Source organism: Thunnus albacares, chromosome 3, assembly GCF_914725855.1.
Source record: "Thunnus albacares chromosome 3, fThuAlb1.1, whole genome shotgun sequence".
NCBI classification, from domain to species: Eukaryota; Metazoa; Chordata; class Actinopteri; order Scombriformes; family Scombridae; genus Thunnus; species Thunnus albacares.
This window is the reverse complement of record NC_058108.1, coordinates 34,304,776-34,327,912: the sequence shown is the minus strand read 5'-3', so window position 1 is coordinate 34,327,912 and position 23,137 is coordinate 34,304,776. Positions and strand designations below refer to the sequence as shown.

Below are 23,137 nucleotides of genomic sequence, written 5' to 3'. Positions count from 1 at the left end.
CTGCTGCTTATGTTCTGACCACAGTGGAAAGTTTTCTTTCAGTGTAACTTCTATCTCTATTCTAGCAGAGTACAGTGGTTAATTGATGTGGCTGTTATACTTCCTGTTTACACTGCAAACAAGTTTTAACATATCTGAAGTCACACATAGAGAGATGAGAGGAGCAGCTTTGAGTTTAACAACAGCAGCGAGTGGATTTCTTGTCTTCCTTCTCTCTGTGTCAGGTACTGTATATCTACATTTACACTGTGGGACATTTAGCACACTTATTCAGACCTGCATGGAGTGATTTTAAGAAAGTAAATATAAAATATCCCAGATCAGCACTTTTCTAGGTTTGATGTATATGTGATGCAGTATTATCAAAACTTAATTTTTAACATCAGTTAACAAGTGCCTATATACATAGGGAAATGGGTTAAAAGACTGAATGAATGATACATTGATGTATCTCTGTTCTTCTGCACAACCACTGAAAAAATGTGTAGAATGTCTTTTCCTTAATTTTCTGTCTTAGAATGACTGAGGAGTTAGTTACAAATCTACTAAGATCTGTGCCTTAAAAGGATTATTGAACTCATAGTGGTGTAAAGTCTTTGGAAAACAGTAAAACTTGGTTTTAACTTATGTGTTTACTGTCATTTGGCTCCTCATGAATATTCATGAAATAACAAACAGGAAGGAAATCACTTCACATCCTGATATCTGACTTCTGCTCACAGATCACAGAGGACGAGCATCTGAACAGACAACGTCCTTCTCTGTTGTAAGTAGAATAGTTTACTGATATGATTATTACATGTTGTTTACATTATTTGATGTATTTTATTGTGTCTGAAGCCTCACAGAGAGATGAGAGGAGCAGCTATGAGTTGAACAGCAGCAGCAAGTGGATTTGTTGTCTTCCTTCTCTCTGTGTCAGGTACTGTATATCTACATTTACACTGTAGGACATTTAGCTCACTTATTCAGAGCAGCATGAATTGATTTTAAGAGAGTAAATAAGTACCCAGGTTACTCTCTAGATTTTGATTTATGGTGTGAAGTAGTATGCCTCTAAAGGCCTACAACACCAAATATTAACTAAATCTTTTTTCAGTTTATAAATCACAGTTTTCTGTATCACATCACATGTATCACAATCTGGGATATGTCAGTGAGTAGTATCAACATTGATTTTGATGCATTTTTATTTTTTGTGCAATGTCAGATTTGGAAAAAAAAAATTAACATACAGACAAAAATGACTCCTTCCTAAAACTGCTATAAAAATATCATATATTAATATTTTCGAATTTCAATTAATTAATTTTTAACCAAAATCAGTCCTGATCAATACCACCAAATATTCATTCATTTTAAGAAGTTCAACCCTTTAAGTGCTGTTTTTGACATGATGCCACTGTTATTACATTCCTTTCCATAAACTAAACAATAGGAGATTTATTGTTTTTGATTATCATGGTCTGCGATATGTCAGTGATTAGCAACAACATTGATTTTGATGCATTATTATTTTTTGTACTTTGTCAGATTTTAAATTAATCACACTTGTTAGATTAGAGGACAAAAATGTCTCCTTCCTAAAACTGCTATAAAAATACTGTACATTAATATTATTTCCTATTTTCACTGAATGAAGTTTTTGAACCAACTTCAGTCTTGATTATCACCAAATATTCATTCATTGTTTTATTTGACAGGCATTTCAGTTTAAAAATGTATATTTCTAATTGCCCAATTTGTTTTTATTGTAGACACATCCTGAATTTAAAACTATAGTAGACCCCTCTCCAATTCACGTCTCACACAAAGTTGTTGTCAGTTAACGTTATGACATATACCACAACATGTTGTTGGTGAGCTACATGGGCGTTTGGTTATTTTTAACAATCTGATCTGCCTGCTGCTTATGTTCTGACTGCAGTGGAAAGTTTTCTTTCAGTGTAACTTCTGTCTCTATTCTAGCAGAGTACAGTGGTTAATTGATGTGGCTGCTATACTTCCTGTGTACATTGTAAACAAGTTTTAACATATCTGAAGTCACACAGAGAGATGAGAGGAGCAGCTTTGAGTTTAACAGCAGCAGCGAGTGGATTTATTGTCTTCCTTCTCTCTGTGTCAGGTACTGTATATCTACATTTACACTGTAGGACATTTAGCACACTTATTCAGAGCTGCGTGAATTTATTTTAAGAGAGTAAATCAGTACCCAGATTACTCTCTAGATTTTGATGTATGGTGTGAAGCAGTATGCCTCTAAAGGCCTACAACACCAAATATTAACTTAATCTTTTTTTAGTTTATAAATCATCGTTTTCTGTATCACATAATTGAACTCTTGTGCCTCAACTTAAAAACAGTTGCACTTGATGACATTAAAGGACAAGAATGTCCACATCAATAAAACGTGAAAATATGATATATTAATATTAATTTCCACTTTCACTGAGTTAAATCTTTTAACCTACTTCAGTCCTGATCATCACTACTAAATATTCATTTACTTTCAGAATTTTAATCCTTTAAATGCCAGTTTGTTTACATAATGCCACTGTTGTTCTTTATTAAAAAAGAAACACAAAAAAAAATAATTATTTTCTGTATACTAAATGCTAATGGGATTTTTCTTCTTTTGATTATCAGTTTGGGATATGTCAGTGATTAGTATCAACATTGATTTTGATGCATCATTATTTTTGTGTAGTGTCAGATACACTTATTTTTACAGATTACACTTATTTACACTTATTATCTTCATAGACAAAAATGTCCCCTTCCTAAAACTGATATAAAACTTTCACTGAGTTAATTTTTTTAACCAGCATCAGTCCTGATCATAACTACCAAATATTCATTCATTTTTCATTCATTGTTTTATTTGACAGGCATTTCAGTTTAAAAATGTATATTTCTAATAGCACAATTTGTTGTTATTGTAGACACATCCTGAATTTAAAACTATAGTAGATCCCTCTCCAATTCACCTCTCATGCAAAGGTGTTGTCAGTTAATGTTATGAGATATACCACAACATGCTGTTGAGTGGGCTACATGGGCGTTTGGTACAGTGGTTAATTGGTGTGGCTGTTATACTTCCTGTGTACATTGCAGACGGGTTTGAACATATCTGAAGTCTCACAGAGAGATGAGAGGAGCAGCTTTGAGTTTAACAGCAGCAGTGAGTGGATTTGTTGTCTTCCTTCTCTCTGTGTCAGGTACTGTATATCTACATTTACATTATTCAGAGCAGCATGACTTGATTTTAAGACGGTAAATCAGTACCCCAGATTACCCTCTAGATTTTGATGTATGGTGTGAAGCAGTATGCCTAAATATTATTTTTAAATATTATTTTCTACTTTTACTGAGTTAAATTTTTAATCAACTTCAGTTCTGGTTATCAATACCAAATATTCATTCATTTTCAGTACGTAAACATTTTAAATGCCACACACATACATGTGCGTACACACACACACACACACACACACACACACACACACACACACACACACACACACACACATCACTCATATCCATGTCATCATACAGCAGCAATGCCCCTAGTGGATACCAGGAAAATAGCATTTATTTGCCCCATAGGGCAAAATCAGAAAATAGCTCAAGCTGGTGGAAAAGAGTAAAAACTACAATTTTGAAGCCAGGACTCTAAATTGAAAGCCTGATACAATAGAATGCATGATTTTATGCTGTAATGGTCATGGGATCAGAAACTAAGGTTTTAATGCTTTTCAGTGGGGACATTTTTGTTTATTATAGACTTTGACTAGAAAATTGGACAAAAAAACTACACCCATATCAAATTTTATGCAGTATGCATTAACTCAGCCAAAATTATCACAAAATCACTAATGTAAAAGCCAAAATTGTCTCTTGTGAGGCACAAAGGACTCAGTTTGATATTTCCTTGCTGTGAATGATCTATCTATGGTCTATTTCTCATAGCTGCTGTGAATTGTCTCCCACACTTCAGCGTTCTACACTTCCTGTGGTTTTCACAGCCACCAGCTACAAAGTAAACAAACAGGAAACAAACAAAAAAAGAAAAGTCCATCTTTTATCTTATCTTGTTATATTCTCTACACTGATATGTGAAACTACATTTATTTTCACAGGTTTGGTGTATTTCTGTTCTTTCACTGCATGTTCAGACTGTATAAAGTTCTGCCTTAGTGAACACAGTAAATAGAAATTAACTGTGGAAAGGACATTAACACTTTCCAACATTCCTTTTCACTGTAAATCAGTATAACTGAGGAAATATCTAGTATTTAGATCTGGTAATGATACATTGATGTATCTCTGTTCTTCTGCACAACCACTGAAAAAATGTGTAGAATGTCTTTTCCTTAATTTTCTGTCTTAGAATGACTGGGGAGTTAGTTACAAATCTACTAAGATCTGTTCCTTAAAAGGATTATTGAACTCATAGTGGTGTAAAGTCAACTATTCAGTGTCTTAACATGCACTAGAAGTGTGAAGAGATACATCAAACCAAATGTCACACATCCGTCACGTGTCATGTTTTTTTCTTTACACACTGAACTGTCACACACTTAATAAGAGTAAGATAATAAAAATATCTCTATTATTTCTCTTCTATCTTTATTTAACAAATAAAAACACTGGTCTATTATTCTCTCTAACATAGATTATATTAAGTCTTTTGAAAACAGTAAAACTTGGTTTTAACTTATGTGTTTACTGTCATTTGGCTCCTCATGCATATTCATAAAATAACAAACAGGAAGGAAATCAAGTCATTTAACATCCTGATATCTGACTTCTGCTCACAGATCACAGAGGACGAGCATCTTAACAGACAACGTCCTTCTCTGTTGTAAGTAGAATAGTTTACTGATATGATTATTACATGTTGTTTACATTATTTGATGTATTTTATTGTCTCTGAAGCCTCACAGAGAGATGAGAGGAGCAGCTATGAGTTTAACAGCAGCAGCGAGTGGATTTGTCGTCTTCCTTCTCTCTGTGTCAGGTACTGTATATCTACATTTACATTGTAGGACATTTAACACACTTATTCAGAGCAGTATGAAGTCATTTTAAGAAAGTAAATATAAAATATCCCAGATCAGCACTTTTCTAGGTTTGATGTATGTGTGATGCAGTATGATGAATAACTTTTAAACTCTACAACACCAAACATTCACTTCTGTTTATTCCTGTGTAAACTATAGCTGTTGAATGAAGGCAAAATAGTAAAAATAATAACATCAATATTTACTGCTGAACACTTTAATAACATTATATTAAGATGTTCAGCTGTGTCTGCGTCATGGGTGGTGGGGGTGGGGGTGTCTAGCTAATAAGGTTTGTCCACTCTCCCTCCATGGATTGTAAGAATCATATATTTTTATACATGCATATGCATATATACATAGTTCTATGATGGTACAGCAATGCACTGAGAATTTCATCTCATCATGATGTTTTAAATCTGTTTGTTAATTTCTGCACTCTGTACTGTAGAGCTGGACAACTGTTTTAGCTGTTACAGTTATAACAGTTGTCCCTCCCTGTGAAAACTTATTGTCACCTATTTTATTTTAGCCGCTTTCAAAAGTGTCCCTCACGTCATGTTCTGCATTTCTCTGTGGTTTTCACACTTAACTCAGCAGCAACTTGACCAAAGAACTAACAGAGAGGAAACTAACCAAGACAACCACAGACTCTCTAATGATTCATTTTCTTCTTCTTGTCCTGTTCAGTAAAACTGCATTAATGTTCACAGGTTCAATATATTCTTGTTCCTTCACGTCACCTTCAGACTGTACGATGTTCTGTCTCAGTGCACAGAGAGATTTACTGTAAACAGCATCTAAAACTGTTTCTTTGTACTGTAAATTCAAAGAAAACAGTTTGTCTTTGGACTTTTATATTCCTGTGTTCACCCAGGCTTCATTCAGAAATAAAAGTTAAAGTAAAGAAAATATTTTAACAAGAATCATAAAATAAATAATAAAGAAAATGACCATAAAGAAATGATCCACTTTGTCTTATTCACTGATTCTTAACTTGTTATGAATGTGATTGTGGTTTCTGATGTGCTCTGTGTTACAGTGGTACAGGGTCAGAATGACTGGAGAGTGACTTACACTTCTACTCAGATCTGTGCCTTAAAAGGATCAACAGTGAACATAAACTGCACCTACAGATACCCATCCTGGACAAAGGACATTTATACTACAGTTCAGAGAACATTCTGGTTCACTAAATTGAGTAATAATGAACCTGTGGATCTGAGAACAGACTCAGAGTATTCAGGTCGTGTTCAGTCTCACTGTGATAAGAACGACTGCACTCTGAGAATCACAGACCTGAGAGAGAGCGACTCAGCTGAGTACAAGTTCATGTTCATAACAAACCAACCAGGAGGGAGATTTACTGGTTCACCTGGAGTCACTTTGACTGTCACAGGTAACATTTTCATTGGAAGACTTATTGTAACTTCAAATGGTTAATATCTTGGAAATGTCACTGGTTGACCAAGAGAAAGTGGGTAAAATTATCAATAAATTAAGTAATTCAAGGCAAAGGATCTGTTTGGTTTGGATACTGCTCTTATCAAAACACACAGCTCCACCCTGATCAAACCTATAACACATCTGATAAACCTCCATCAGAACTGGTAAATTCCCACAAAGCTGGAAAACAGCAATCATCACTCCAATTTTTAAGGCTGAAGCACCGAGTAGGCAATCATAGACCAATTTCAATTCTACCCGTTTTCTCAAAGGTCCTGGAAGAGAGATATTAACAAACGAAATGAAAAGTGTGTCAGTGGCTCAAAAACAATCATCTAACCATGAATCTTAAAAAGACTGTGTCAATGTGTTTTTCTATGAGAAGGAACGCAAAAGATAAGTTTACAATCAAAATAGATCAAAAAGAAATAAAGGAAGTCAGTGCTTTCACATTTTTAGGTGCCATTTTGGATTCCCAACTCAAATTTAATGAAGATGTTAAAGGACAGTAAAGACAAATCTGAACTGTTTTAGAATGATAAGACATTACATTCCCCTTAAGGCAGCTCAACTCTTTATGCGTACCATGATATTTTCACATTTATCCTATTGTGTTACTGTATGGAGCCAGACTTCACTGTCAACTGTCAAGCCTGTTACATCACTTTACAAACAAGCACTGAAAATAATGGATCAAAAACAAATGAAATGGCACCACTGTATAATTCTGAAAAAGTACAAGTTGCTTAGTTATTACAGCTTTGTCAAGTTTTCTTTTAATAAACTAACTTTTAAATGTGTGAATAATCTCTCCCCATCTGTACTTTGTCCATATGTAACAACAACAAACACCAATAGATTTGCCACTAGAGGATCAGTAAATGTCAGCTGCAGGGTGGCACAAAGCAAATCTACTTTCAGTCAGTCATCTTTTGCAGTAAAAGAGAAACATTTTTGGAATGTCCTATCAACAGAAATAAAAACACAAACTGATCTGAAAACATTGAATGAAAAGCTGAAACAGTGGCTGAAACAAAACCAAACCTGCGATCATTGATCAGTGATCATGCACTTGTGCACACACACGTGCACATGGACATGTAAACACAGATAGAGGAACAGATACATACAGATAAACAAACATACATACTCATAAAGACTATGCATGTATGTACATGGTCACACACACCTATAAACATTATGCACATAAACACATCATTGCCATGAATTAAGGAAGATACACACAAGCACACATACACAACACATGTAAATCGATTGTATTGTGATGTAAATACTGTTGTTATTGAGAATGTTACTATTTATTATGAGCTCTATTTAACTAATGTATTTATGGTAATGATATGTTATGACTATTATGAGGTAGAAAAGCCTAACCAGGGACTTGGCTAGAAATCCTACATGCAAAACATCTGTTTCATGTTATTTCAACCTGTTACAATGTTTTGTTGCATCGTCCCTGACAAATAAACTGATAAATAAATAAATTAAATAAAACTGAATGTTTGTGTGTATCTGAACATAAATTACATTTCTGTCCTTTCTTCACATATACAGATCTCCAGGTGCAGGTGAGCCAATCCGAACTCTATCCTACCTGGAGAGAGCTGACGTGTCACAGCAGTTGTCGTCTACCTGATCGTTCTTCCTTCATCTGGTATGAGAATGGACAGAAAATTCAGGATGCAACATCTTCTACTTATAAAAAGTACTTTTCTCCTGCAGGCAGCTATTCCTGTGCTGTAAAAGGATTTGAGCATCATCCTGCCCCTTCAGTGTGTGAGTTTACAACACAGTCTCCCACTAACAAAACCACATCTAGTGGTTAAACTATTGTACTACACCTTGTATGTACATGTTTCTGGGGCAGCATGTGATACAAACATTGTATAGAAGTGGATCAAAACCAAACCACAGTCCCATGAGACTTTAGACATGCTGTACTCTTATATCTTATTCACTGTGTTGACTGCAAAATAAATGTAAATTAAGAACTTACATTTAAAGAGTTAATTCACTCAAAATACAAAAAACATATTTTCTGACTTGCTCCTTTTTTAACCACGTGAATAGTTACAGTTTCATTTGCCCAAATTTTGAGATATCAGTCCTGGAAAAGTCTGCTGCCATTCCAATACAATGAAAGTGAATTAAACATTGTTTATACTGCTTAAAGCTTTGAACACTTACATTTAAAAAAAATATGGATATTTGTGTCTTACCAGAAACAGCATCTCAAAAACTGAAAAATGAAACCACAGATATCTTCATGGATAAACACCACAAATAAAGGAGAAAATATGTTTTTTGTGATTTGGGTGACGCAGCATGAAGATTTCCTGTTGAGCCTTGTATAGGATTATTACTATAACAATATGTACAATAGTGCTATAATAATAGTGCTGTTTTAAATTAATTTGATCTTTCAGGTATCTTTCCTCAATCCTGCCACAGAGTGATTTACACTGACAGAAGCATCTGTGCCTTCAGAGGCTCATCAGTGGACATTTCCTGCTTATACAGCAGTTATGAATATATCACATCAACATTCTGGTTCAGTCCTGAACGTAGTCATCAGTGGCAGAATCCCTCACAGCCTGAAGTCCTTAGTGAAGACTCCCAGTATGAAGGTCGTGTTCAGCTCCTTAAAACAGAGGGAGGACGCTCCACTCTGAGAATCTCTGACCTGAGAGAGAGCGATTCAGCCCAGTATCACTTCACATTCAAAACACAAAGCTTTGAATGGAGGAGTAGTTTACCTGGAACAACTCTGACTGTCACAGGTACTGATGAACACAAACTGATGACTAGTAAAAGTGGTGAATAGTTACTGTTGAAGAGTTTCACATAACATTGATTGGATTATATTGAATACTTTCCCCCATTTACACTTTTGATTGGATGATCCCAAATTATTTCACCCACAAGAACTACAAAGGTTATTTTGACTGTATGTGAGTATTTTACTGGTAACAAATGACATTTTTAATCCTTCCTCACATATCCAGCTCTCCAGGTGCAGGTGATCACAATAACAGTCCATCAGTCTTATACAGAGGCAAAGCTGAAATGTCTCAGCAGCTGCAGTCCAGCAGGTCGTATTTCTTACGTCTGGTTCAAGAACGGACGGAAAGTTATGAAGGAGGAAACTTCTCTTTATTCAGGGCAGTTTAATCCTGGTGACAACGTCTCCTGTGCTTTGAAAGGACATGAGGATTACCGCTCTCCTTCAGTGTGTGAGTTTACCTAAATATGTCACTAACACAATGTCAGAATGTATCCAAGGTAACAGACAGTTGATTTTAATATGAGCAGCAACAAGGAAATCAACTTTCACTCCTCACTTTGTGTCTAACATTTGCTTCTTACATTGTGTCAGTTAATTAACTGTTGACCAGCTATGTTTTCTCCTCCAGATGCACCAAAGCTTCCCTCTGTGTCAGTGAGTCCCTCTGGTGAGATAGTGGAGGGCAGTTCAGTGAATCTGACCTGTAGCAGTGATGCTAACCCACCAGCTATATACACCTGGTACAAGAAGAATGTAAATCCAGACCTTCAACCTCTCAGTAAAGAACCACAGCTTGTCTTCAGCTCCATCCAGTCCTCTGACTCTGGAGAGTATTACTGTACAGCTGAGAACCAGCTGGGGAAGAGGACATCTGAATACATCTTTATTGATGTGAAATGTGAGTGAAACAGCTTATTTAAAAGGAAACACACAGCTGATGGACTTGTCAACCTTGTTAAGTAGAGATTTGTCTGATCATGTCTGTTTTCTTCAGCTCTGCCTGCTTCACATTCAGTCTGCTGCTGTAATTCACTGAGCAGCTCCAATACAACATGTTGTACTAATGCAACCCTTCCTCATTTTATACTTCATTCATTTTGATACATCTCCTCCAGATGCTCCAAAGCTTCCCTCTGTATCAGTGAGTCCCTCTGGTGAGATAGTGGAGGGCAGTTCAGTGAATCTCACCTGTAGCAGTGATGCTAACCCAGCAGCTAAACACACCTGGTACAAGGAGAACCAGACACTGTCTCAAGAACCAGGGGGAAGTTATCATTTCACCTCCATCAGCTCTGAGGACAGAGGGATCTACTACTGCAAGTCTGAGAATCAATATGGACAGTTCAACTCTACAGCTCTATTTATAGATGTCCAGTGTAAGTCACACAAGTCTGTTCTATTTTTCATGATGTAAAAATCCTTTAAATCATATCAACATTAATGAAATCTGCCTCTATACTACAAATATTGTCCTCCAGATGCTCCAAAGCTTCCCTCTGTGTCAGTGAGTCCCTCTGGTGAGATAGTGGAGGGCAGTTCAGTGACTCTGACCTGTAGCAGTGATGCTAACCCAGCAGCTAATTATACCTGGTACAAGGAGAATGAAGACTCACCAAATGCATCAGGACAGATCTTCACCATCACTGATGTCAGACCTGAACACAGTGGGAATTATTACTGTGAAGCCCAGAACAGAAGAGGACGTCATAACTCCACCTTATATCTGACTGTTTGGTCAAGTAAGTTATGCTCATTGACTTTCTCACACACACACACACACACACACACACACACACACACACACACACACACACACACACACACACACACACACACACACACACACACACACACCTGTATATTGCATTTATTGATAAGCCATATCTCCCTTCTGTCGGTCTCAATCTTTAGGGAAATCGGTGTTTATGATGAATATCATCAGGATGATTCTGGTGGTCCTGATGCTGATTCTTCTGCTTCTCTTGAGTCTGTGGATGAGGTAAAACAATAAAGAAAACATCCCTCATTTTATTTTCTTATTAAAACATTTTCAAATTTTTTTAGTCATGAATGTCATTTAGTTAAATATTTCTTGTTTTTGTTGGATTCAATCCAGGAAGAAGAAAACTCTGAGCTCCACCGCTGAACTGAATGAACCTGTAGAGACTAGAGAGGTGAGAGAGAGACCTTATTGACAGAACTTACCCTAAAATACAGTTATGATTATTTGTCTTATAAATGCACTAGAACACATTTTATTATCAACATGAAATCATAAAGCAAATTTTAATGTAAAGATGTAATGTTTTATTCCTTAAAGGTCATCAAAGAATTTACTCTGAAGCATTAATATTAAAAAATATTCTTCAAATTCTAACAGTGTGCATATTGCATGAATGAGGCTCATTGAGTCTTATATTGTCATCTCTCTCCATCAGCTGGACTCTTCTCTTGTGTGTGAGAACGTCTCAGACTTGCAGGTCGTCGCTGCAGCAGACAGAAGACACAGAGGAGCAGGAAGACGTGGAGTAAAGTCCAGTCAGGTTGGAGCATCATGAAAGAAAAAAAAACAGGCCGAAATCAGATTCATAGTCACAGTTATGAGAAGTAACTCACCTAAATTTCATGTGATTTTGTTGTGATGCAGTTGAACCAGAGGCTGGACTCACCTGATGGAAGCAGAAAGTAGTACAACAGTGAAATATGACAGTGGAGAGAGAGGCTGTAGAGGATGATGTGGACGTTTTCATGTTCAGTTTTCAGCAGCAGCAGCAGCAGCAGGTAGAAGTGAGCAGCACAGACAGTCAGTAACAGCATGTAGCAGAAGCTTTGAGAAGAATGTGCTGATGGCAGCTTGAACTGAATCATGTCGATGTGTCAAACATGATTGATTGTTTAGATCAGTTGAATGTCAGGTGGTGTGTGTGACTCAATTGATTTATAATTTACTGAATGTTCTGTCTGAACTAATGCAAGCTTATTTTTTTCTCTGTAGAGTTCGTTATATTACAGATATTTAGGATTAGAGCTGTTATGTGAAATGTTATTTTAAATGTAAAAATGCTGTAGACTGGAGAGAGAGACTGTAGAGGATAATGTGGATGTTTTGAGTAGCAACAGGTGTGTGTGACTCATAACTGTGTTTATGTATATTGAGTGTTCTGTCTGAGGTAATGCAGGCTATATTATTGTACTTTACTCCTTTGTACTTTTTCTATATTACAGATATTTAGGATTAGAGCTGTTATGCAAAATGTTATTTTAAATGTTTACATAATAAATCACTTTTGAAGAATCCTGATTGGCTTCCTGGTTTGCACCTGTCCTGGCTCACAAAGCTCATTAAGTCTGTTCAGAACAGAGACATCAGACTAGAAGCATCACATTCACACCATGTGCAGTAAACTGTATATTTTCACACATCAAATTCAAACATAATCTCGGTTCTATCACACTTTGCTGAATGACACGTTATCCAGGTATCACTGTGGCTGAATAAACAGCCAGTTTCCACAAAAACTGTAATTAGAAACTTAATTTCAGTTCCTTTTCACTGCTGCAGAGGGCGACAGTGTGCAGAAAGTTTCAGCTTTAGTGAGAAATGTCGTCTTGCTTGCATTTTACACAGAAGGAGGACTGTGGATTTTGTCTGCCGTCACTGACATTGAAAGCACATTATAAAGGGATCTTTATGGTTAATATGAACAGGATGACTGATTACAGCAAGAAAATGATGATCTGGGATGTTGTTAAAATGAAGATGCACAGACACAGTTTGTATTGAAGATCTTAGTTGTCATGTGAGCTGTTTGTCTCCTTTTCGGTCCATTTAAACTCTTTGGGGTCACTCAGGGAAGCAGAATGTGTGGCAGTTTACTGAGTATGAAGCCTTTTCAGTATAACAGTCCATATTTGTTAGTGACAACTGTAGATCACTGACTGAATCATTTTCATACTTAGACACCTCGACTGTGAGCGTTTGTTCAACTACTGTACAACAAGGTCACCAAAGTGAACAATCAACACTTCTGAAACTGAAGCTCTAACTGTAATGTTTAATGAATTTAATGTCAAGAGTAAACAGATTAAGATGCAACTCAATCATAAAAAGTGAAAAGTACTAAAAGTACATTTAAATGTGTGTAAACAATCAGTGATTGATGGTAAAATGTTGTTTCAGGGTTGTGATTCAGTATCTCTGATGTTTCACTGTCCTCTAGTGGTGAAGCTTCAGTGTTGCAGATTCAGGCTTCATCACTGATGATGTGCTCTGTGTTACAGTCAGAATGATGGTGAATGAGTGAGTTTCCAACTGCAGATGTAAAATATTTTGTCATCTGATTTACACATAGATTTCTGTATCATGTTTTGATGTACTTTGCTTTTTACTTGTTTCTTAATACTTACAATAAACATTGTGCTCAGCATGTGACTTCTTACATCCCATACTGATGCAGTACATCTCTTTGAACTCATGGTGGTGTATTCAGTGTCTTAACATGCACTAGAAGTGTGAAGAGATGCATCAAACCAAATGTCACACATCCGTCACGTGTCATGTTTTTTTCTTTAGACACTGAACTGTGCCCACACTTAAGAGTAATATAATTAAAATGTCTCATTATTTCTCTTCTCTCTTTATTTAACAGGTCAAAACACTGGTCTGTTATTCTCTCTAGCATAGATTATATTAAGTCTTTTGAAAACAGTAAAACTTGGTGTGAACTTATGTGTTTACTGTCATTTGGCTCCTCATGAATATTCATAATACTAAGAAACAGGAAGGAAATCAAGTGTTTTAACATCCTGATATCTGACTTCTGCTCACAGATCACAGAGGACGAGCATCTTAACAGACAACGTCCTTCTCTGATGTAAGTAGAATAGTTTACTGATATGATTATTACATGTTGTTTACATTATTTGATGTATTTTATTGTCTCTGAAGCCTCACAGAGAGATGAGAGGAGCAGCTATGAGTTTAACAGCAGCAGCGAGTGGATTTGTTGTCTTCCTTCTCTCTGTGTCAGGTACTGTATATCTACATTTACATTGTAGGACATTTAGCTCACTTATTCAGAGCAGCATGAAGTCGTTTTAACAAAGTAAATATAAAATATCCCAGATCAGCACTTTTCTAGGTTTGATGTATGTGTGATGCAGTATGATGAATAACTTTTAAACACCAAAAATTCACTTCTGTTTATTTCTGTGTAAACTATAGCTGTTGAATGAAGGCAAAGTGGTAAAAATAACATCAATATTTACTGCTGAACACTTTAATAATATTATATTAAGATGTTCAGCTGTGTCTGTGTCATGGGTGGTGGGGGTGGGGGTGTCTAGCTAATAAGGTTTGTCCACCCTCCCTCCATGGATTGTAAGAATCATATATTTTTATACATGCATATGCATATATACATAGTTCTATGATGGTACAGCAATGCACTGAGAATTTCATCTCATCATGATGTTTTAAATGTGTTTGGTAATTTCTGCACTCTGTACTGCAGAGCTGGACAACTGTTTTAGCTGTTACAGTTATAACAGTTGCTCCTCCCTGTGAAAACTTATTGTCACCTATTTTATTTTAGCTGCTTTCAAAAGTTTCCATCACGTCATGTTCTGCATTTCTCTGTGGTTTTCACACTTAACTCAGCAGCAACTTGACCAAAGAACTAACAGAGAGGAAACTAACCAAGACAAGCACAGACTCTCTAATGATTCATTTCCTTCTTCTTATCCTGTTCAGTAAAACTGCATTAATGTTCACAGGTTCAATACATTCTTGTTCCTTCACTGCACCTTCAGACTGTACGATGTTCTGTCTCAGTGCACAGAGAGATTAACTGTGAACAGCATCTAAAACTGTTTCTTTGTGCTGTAAATTCAAATAAAACAGTTTGTCTTTGGACTTTATATTCCTGTGTTCACCCAGGCTTCATTCAGAAATAAAAGTCAAAGTAAAGAATAGTTTTTATAAAGAAAATCAACATAAGGAAAAATAATGTTAATGGTGAATATAAGGTGCATAAGAGACACATTTCAGGTGTTCTACTTGAGCTTTTTTAAAACTACAACAAACAAGCAGAACAACAGTAAAAACTTGCAGAATGAATGGACTAAAGCTGAAACACTCAGCAGTAACAAATGATAAAATATGATAAACAACTGATAAAATACTGTATTCCAGTTCAGTTCTAGTTAGATTGATGCACGATGAGGAGCTTTGAATGACAATGACTGCAGATAAAATCATATTGGTTTCATGATCCACTTTGTTTTATTCACTGATTCTTAACTTGTTATGAATCTGATTGTGGTTTCTGATGTGCTCTGTGTTACAGTGGTACAGGGTCAGAATGACTGGAGAGTGACTTACACTTCTACTCACATCTGTGCCTTAAAAGGATCAACAGTGGACATAAACTGCACCTACAGATACCCATCCAGATTAGAGGGCACCTCCACCACAGTTAAGGAAAGATTCTGGTTCACTGAATTGAGTAATAATGAACCTGTGGATCTGAGAACAGACTCAAAGTATTCAGATCGTGTTCAGTATCACTGTGATAAGAACGACTGCACTCTGAGAATCACAGACCTGAGAGAGAGCGACTCAGCTGAGTACAAGTTCAGGTTCATAACAAACCAACCAGGAGGGAGTTTTACTGGTTCACCTGGAGTCTCTTTGACTGTCACAGGTAACATTTTCATTGGAAAACTTAATGTAACTTCAAATGGTTAATATCTTGGAAATAGTACTGTGAATGTTTGTGTGTGTCTGAACATAAATGACATTTCTGTTCTTTCTTCACATACACAGATCTCCAGGTGCAGGTGATGAATTCAACATCTGATCCTTTCAGAGCAGAGCTGAAGTGTCTCAGCAGTTGTCGTCTACCTGATCGATCTTCCTACATCTGGTACAAGAATGGAAAAGTAATTAGGAGTCAAACATCTTCTTCTTATTCAGTCTACTTAAATCGTGCAGACAGCTATTCCTGTGCTGTTAAAGGATATAAGGATTTCCCCTCTCTTCCAGTTTGTGAGTTTTCTTCACAGTCTTCCACTATCATAACAGCATCTTGTGGAGTCTTTTATCTAAAGTTCTGTACAATGACTTCATGTATTTCTAATATGAGCGACCCCACTGCCTCGCTTGTTATTGGCACCATGTTTTTCTCATTGAGCTCTACAGGACCTCTACTGCTGTCAGTATCCCAACAACAATACAACCTGCTCTGTGTTACTGTAGAGAAAGATGTAGTTTTAACACTTTAATAATATTTTATCCTGCTTATTAGACAAAATCTCTTGTACTAAGAGTTTGACAACTAGATTTATTGTGTCTTCAGTCTCTCTCATTTTTCTTTTGTTTAATAGCAACAGTCCACTTAAACACACCAATGTTTCAGACTCTGGCTTACAGTTTGTGTTAACCAGGTGTATTGTATCAATAATCATATTGACCCAGCTCTAACCATCAATAGTCAATCAGAGCCATCACTCCAATCTTTACAATACATTTCACACATATTTATGTGCTATAATTTCCCTCTGTTTTCCCTTAAAATATAAACGTCTTAAAGTAGATGAGGATTACTGCTCTCCCTCTCTCCTTCAGTGTGTGTTTACTGTGTCACTTACAAAGTGTAAAACTTATATACAAGGTAACAGGACGTCATGTAGTTTGTAATACAAGCTGGTGAAGGAGGAAATCAAGTTCAACAACCAACGTTGTGTTTGATGAAGAAACTATTAACCATTTAAATATGTTCCACTGTGAAAACTCGACCTCATCTCAGAGTGAAATGTTAAACATGTTCATGTTTTCTCTTACAGATGCTCCGAAGGTTCCCTCTGTGTCTCTGAGTCCCTCTGGTGAAATCAAGGAGGGCAGTTCAGTGACTCTGACTTGTAGCAGTGATGCTAACCCAGCAGCTAAATACACCTGGTACAAGGAAACAGATCAACATAATGAGTTTATCTCTAAAGGCCGACAGCTTGTCTTCAACTCCATCCAGTCCTCTTACTCTGGATATTATTACTGTACAGCTGAGAACACACTGGGGAAAACAACATCTAAATCCATCTTTATAGACGTGACATGTGAGTAAAACACAGTCTATGTTAAAAAGTATCATATAAGTGATGACAAGTTTTTTCAGGCTTTATTAACCAGTGAAATGTTTTGCTGATCAGGCTCTCTTAGCTCTGCCTGCTTCACATTTACAGTCTGCTGCTTTAGTTCACTGAGCAGCTCAGTAGATGATGAAGAGGCTGTTTCAGTCACTGTTGGCACAAAGATTTACTCTGCTGTTCATGACATTCAAACTATCAGACGTCCAGCCAGTAAACCACCTCTAAAGGTTCACATGCTGCTACATACATGAATATAAACTATTACTCATTTCAATTCATTAAATGTATATATACTGTAAACGGCATTAATTGGTATTTATTTTTTTTTAAAATCTGCATCACTATCTAACATTAGCAGTTTAAGCCATATGTTCCTTCTCCTTCCGTGTGAGTTTATATGTTTATATGTATCATTATTATTTATATATTTTTTATCATTTATATTTTATTTCCTGTTATACATCTTTGATACCATACTTTTCTTGCTCAATTTAGTAGAGTAATTTAGCTCTCATTTTACTGTAATTGCAAACACTTCATGAATCTACTAGGTAACTTATTCACATATGTTGTTTTTTTTTTCAATCTGACCACATTCTTTCCATAAAGACAAACATCAGATGTTTGACAACAGCTAAAGAGTGATAACTTGTCAGATATTTGCCATGTTTGAAAGCCAAATATTAGATTCATACATTTTGTTGTCAGTTATTCAATGTTTCAACTGAATATTTAAATAAGCACTTATAATGTGAAAAATTATTGTCATCTGGGGATGAAATGTTAAATGTGTTGATGTTTTCTCCCCCAGATGCTCCAAAGCTTCCCTCTGTGTCAGTGAGTCCCTCTGGTGAGATAGTGGAGGGCAGTTCAGTGACTCTAACCTGTAGCAGTGATGCTAACTCAGCAGCTAATTATACCTGGTACAAGGAGAACCAGACACTGTTTCAAGAACCAGGGGGAAGTTATCATTTCACCTCCATCAGCTCTGAGGATAGAGGGATCTACTACTGCAAGTCTGAGAATCAATATGGACAGTTTAACTCTACAGCTCTATTTATAGATGTCCAGTGTAAGTCACACAAGTCTGTTCTATTTTTCATGATGCAAAACTCCTTCAAATCATAAACATTAATGAGATGCATCTCCATACATATTGTCCTCCAGATGCTCCAAAGCTTCCCTCTGTGTCAGTGAGTCCCTCTGGTGAGATAGTGGAGGGCAGTTCAATGAATCTGACCTGTAACAGTGATGCTAACCCAGCAGCTAATTATACCTGGTACAAGGAGAATGAAGACTCACCAAAAGCATCAGGACAGATCTTCACCATCACTGATGTCAAACCTGAACACAGTGGGAATTATTACTGTGAAGCCCAGAACAGAAGAGGACGTCATAACTCCACCTTATATCTGACTGTTGGATCAGGTAAGTTCTTCCATTCGGCTACACACACACTGCACTAGGACTCATTACACACCATCTGATATGATGCAGGGGGGAGGGGGGATTTCATTAACCTCCATCTGTACCTGTAGGAGCCATGAATGGATTAATTGAATGAATTGCAAAGTAGTAATTCTTTTGTTTTATATTTTGGGTTATTTTGGTTTGTTTATTATTGCACGATCACGGGGATTGATAATCAGGTCACATGGATATGGGCGGTGGTATCCTATAGTTAATTTAAGCACCTGTTCACCTGCATGCCAGCTGGTAAGAGACAGAGGGTGAGTGGGTCGTCGTATTTTTTGTTGATCGCTGTTTTACACCTGAACGCAGTTTTACACCTGATCGCTGTGATTATTTTGAGTATCCTATATTTTGTGAAAGTTATAATAAGTTGATCACTTTCATTAATAAAAGTTATTAAAGCTACAGTTTTGATCTCAGCGAATCTTTTTGGTAGCGTGTCGGACAAACGGCAAACAAGGCCCTACCTCAGCCTCTCAGCGACTTTTACGTTGTTGCCAGTAGTCGCTACAGTACCAAACCCTTGTTGTGAAACTCCACAGTGTCTGGTGAGAAGAATGAATGTGGGAAAGCTGATATCAAGATCCAGAAACAAACCTGCTGCTGCAGTATGGAGTGCAGTCATCAGTGTTTAAGTGTTTTGTCTATGTAACACCCGTCCCATGTAGCTATTTAGTTAGCAACTGTCTAACGAGTGTTGTAGTACTATGGGCAGGGCTCTGGGTACGTTTACCTGTGGCTGGCCGTGCTAACCTGTGTAACCGAAATGGAATTATCAGCTTTTAAACTTTTTAACTAAGACTATAAACTACAAATATATGGCGATGCCTCCACTTAGCAGGAATGTATAGTAGGAATCACTAATTTTAAATCCCACTAAGAATTATGGTTTTAAGTACTAGTTCTTGTTTTTAAACTCAAATCACACCCTAATGAAATATAAATTATGACACACACAGTACTTTAAATGCAAATAATGAATTTAGTTAATGAAAACAAATATTTAAACCAATTAATAAAAATAAACAGGTATAAAAATATTATACAAAACTTAGTTGTGTTTCCCTTTTGCTTTTCAAACCTTTCTCAGAAGTTATGACCTTTTTATATCTTATCAATATTTCGAAGCTTCTAGCTAAAGGGCCCACACGCACACACTCACTCTGCAGGCCTGAGTCGTTGCTCGGGAGCGTAGTGACCTAAAACAAATGGCCGCTTCACTTGCAAACGCAAGCTGCCAAATAAATAGCACGTGCACTGGTTAGTTGTTACTCACAAATCCCTGAGTTGAAACGTGGGCGAAGGATGAGGAACGGGGCGATGCATGATGAGGGGAATGATGAGTGAGGTTACAGGCTGGTGGACGACAACAGTCCAGACGAAGTGATAGCTGAGCGGGAGACAGATACTCTTCCATAGAGTCCAAGGAGTGTTTCCTGGTCCTCAGTCTATTAGACATACATGACACTTTTTCTCAGTCACTCGTCCCACAGCTCCTTTACTTCTCATGCCGAGTGTATTTTGAGCTTTAAACTAATTCGCAATAACACATACTAGCAACAAACAGTAACATTAGCTGCTACTACAGTGAAATATGGGCTAATATAACTAGCGTGCTAATGCGCTAATCGCGATTAGCATCTATCTTTTACACAATACATTGTGATGTAGCGAAACAAAAATACATACACAGAGGTTAATTACCTTCTGCAGGTTGCTATTATGTCCGTTACCCGTCAGTAAAACTCTGCATCCACCAAAGTGATGAACATGGACAGTCCTCAACAGTTTATACAATCTTCACACAGCTCCTGTTTGGCGTCTGACTAGCCCATGGCTTTACTCTACGGGGTCTCCTCCACATCCCGCCCCTCCACCTTTCCAATTGGCTGACAGGTCGGTCACAACCAGTGCAATTAACAAAATGTTAAGGTTGACAACTTTAGGTCCTCTAGGGTTAGGTTGTGAGATAAACACGCTTTTCTTATGTGTACAGCAAACAAACTACTGCATGAACTTCACCCACACAATGACGAAGATTTATTCATCTGCCTATAGCGTGTTTTTAATTCCCCATGAACTGTATTTAACTTTCAACTTAAGTGGTTTTTAATAGAATACTTTTTAAACATTTTAAAATTATTTATTCGTCTATTTATTGACATATTTATTTTTCTAAAATGAAACATTTTGTTGGGATCAGGTTCAGCATATCCAATGTGGCCAAAGGCTTCTGTCCTGTTAATTATACTGGAGAACAGAATATCAAAGTGGAGCCCTTGCAGGTCTGAAAAGTATCTGTTTCTTGTGACATTGTGACCTCCTGTGTGACTCTTGTTCACCTGAGAGTGACCTAATCCGGATGATGATTAGCAGCTCCAAGATTAAGCCAAATGTTTTCTCCTGGAAGAAGGTGGATTGTTCAGTCTAGGTGGGCAGACAGCTGCCCCAAGTGGATTACTTCAGACCTAAGAGTCGTATTCATAAGAGACAGTGAAACAGGTTTGTGTGATTCACTGCTGGCTGGAGGAATCAGCTCAATTCAAATCATGGTGAAGAGACATCTGAGCAAGAGAAAACTCTGAATTTTCTTGTCAACATGTTTCTTATTCACAAGTTATATTTCAAAGGATTATGTGACCTCTGATTAGGCTGAAGTGATGCAGGCTTTTTATATTTAACTAGTGGAGAGAGAGCTGTGCTCATGAATACAAGCAGCCAAGGTGAGATTTCTTCACACTGTGCTGCCTCACTCTATGAGACCAAGAGTCTAAATATTGAGCTGCTGTATTTTTTTATTCAGAGGAGGAAGTTGAGATGTGACCAAGAGTATTAAGACACAACAGACCAAGAGAAGGTCTCGGGACAAACCGTGGACACACTGGAGGAGTTAAATCTCCAGCTGGTCTGGGAGAAGTTGGAGATTCCACTGAAAGACTGTTTTTACATTTAATTTGACAAGTTAATGTGTTTTTTCTTGTGAGACAAGAGCTATAACTCTCTGAAAAGAGACAAAGTGATGTGATGAGTTATATTTTTACAACAGCACCCTCTACTGGGCCAGTTGCCATTTGTCGCCCAGTCAGCAAAGCATCACACACCAGCAGCTGTGCTGAGGAAGCTGCAGGAAGAGAGGAGAGTTTGCTCACTGCAGCTGCTTCCACTGTCACCACTGTTTTTATTTTCAATGACTCTGGACAAGAATTTATTTACAGTGATTTGATTTAAACATGTTTTTGCACATTTGTTACAGATGAAAGTAAAGTCTGTAAAGCACAGTACTGGAGCACCAAGACATTTAGTTAAGCTCTATAGGAGTGTGACCTCCATCGTCAGTACAGTTAGTTACAGTTTAAGTGACTCAGAAACAGAGTCCACTTACAATCCAGCTGTCATAATCCAGATGTTTACACTCATCTGATACACTCATCATAGTTGTTAGCGTGCGCTCACAGCAATGAACAACAGAGCTTTGAGGACACTTCATGCCGTCAGTTTCTCCTCTCAGACTCCATAGTAGAGCTAGACGGATAAATCTGCAAGTCTGAGGTTTTGGTTGATGTTAGTTTATATATCAGTATATGACTAATGACCAATACATCATAACCATGTCTGTGTCAGCCTATAAAAACAGTTTCAGTTGAGCTATACTACATACAGCAGGCCTACGAGCTGCCAGATAGTCCAGCTGTATCAAGCTGGAAACAAACCAAAACCATAATACTGTATGTACACCTTATTATTATTATTATTATTATTATTATTATTATTATTGCCAGGTAGGTTTGCACATACACGGAATTTGTCTTGGTGTTGTGGTGCGTAACAATCAAATTATACAAGTTAAGAGAGAATACAAGCACCACAAGTCAAATAATCATAAAAAAATTACAATAAAAATATATAAAATATATTCTAAACTGAAAAGAGCTGTTAGAGCTCAAAATGAAGAGAATTGAATATACATATATTGACTGAAACATTGGAGCCAAACATGCTGTAATACCCTGATTAACTGTCAGTGTTTTCTTTTGATCACTGTTCTCCAGGAGCAGGAAAATCAATAGCTGCTGGAGTAACAACTGCTGTTCTCCTGTCTATCATCATCCTCTCTGTCTTCCTGTGGATGAGGTAAGCACTTCTGTTTCACTAAATCGTTGATCAGAATTCAGTCATTTGTGTTTTTTAATTAATTCTTCTAACC

At 36.9% G+C, this 23,137-nt stretch overlaps 3 long non-coding RNA genes across 5 annotated transcripts; all 3 read left to right on the top strand.

Annotated features, from left to right (window-relative positions):
• The first annotated feature begins 2 nt into the window (after window positions 1-2).
• On the top strand, window positions 3-6,209 carry LOC122973493. Its single transcript, XR_006400047.1, has 2 exons — window positions 3-224; window positions 6,106-6,209. It is a non-coding gene; the product is annotated as an uncharacterized LOC122973493 (long non-coding RNA).
• Window positions 6,210-8,939: 2,730 nt separating this feature from the next.
• Window positions 8,940-10,834, top strand: LOC122973508. Of its 2 annotated transcripts, none has more exons than XR_006400051.1 (3): window positions 8,940-9,310; window positions 9,536-9,763; window positions 10,794-10,834. It is a non-coding gene; the product is annotated as an uncharacterized LOC122973508 (long non-coding RNA). The 2 variants fall into 2 exon arrangements; XR_006400052.1 differs by lacking the exon at window positions 10,794-10,834 and adding an exon at window positions 10,431-10,452.
• Window positions 10,835-10,851: 17 nt separating this feature from the next.
• LOC122973534 lies at window positions 10,852-12,337 on the top strand. Of its 2 annotated transcripts, XR_006400066.1 has the most exons (4): window positions 10,852-11,054; window positions 11,227-11,314; window positions 11,432-11,858; window positions 11,963-12,337. It is a non-coding gene; the product is annotated as an uncharacterized LOC122973534 (long non-coding RNA). The 2 variants fall into 2 exon arrangements; XR_006400065.1 differs by having other exon boundaries at window positions 10,852-11,314.
• Window positions 12,338-23,137: the final 10,800 nt, after the last annotated feature.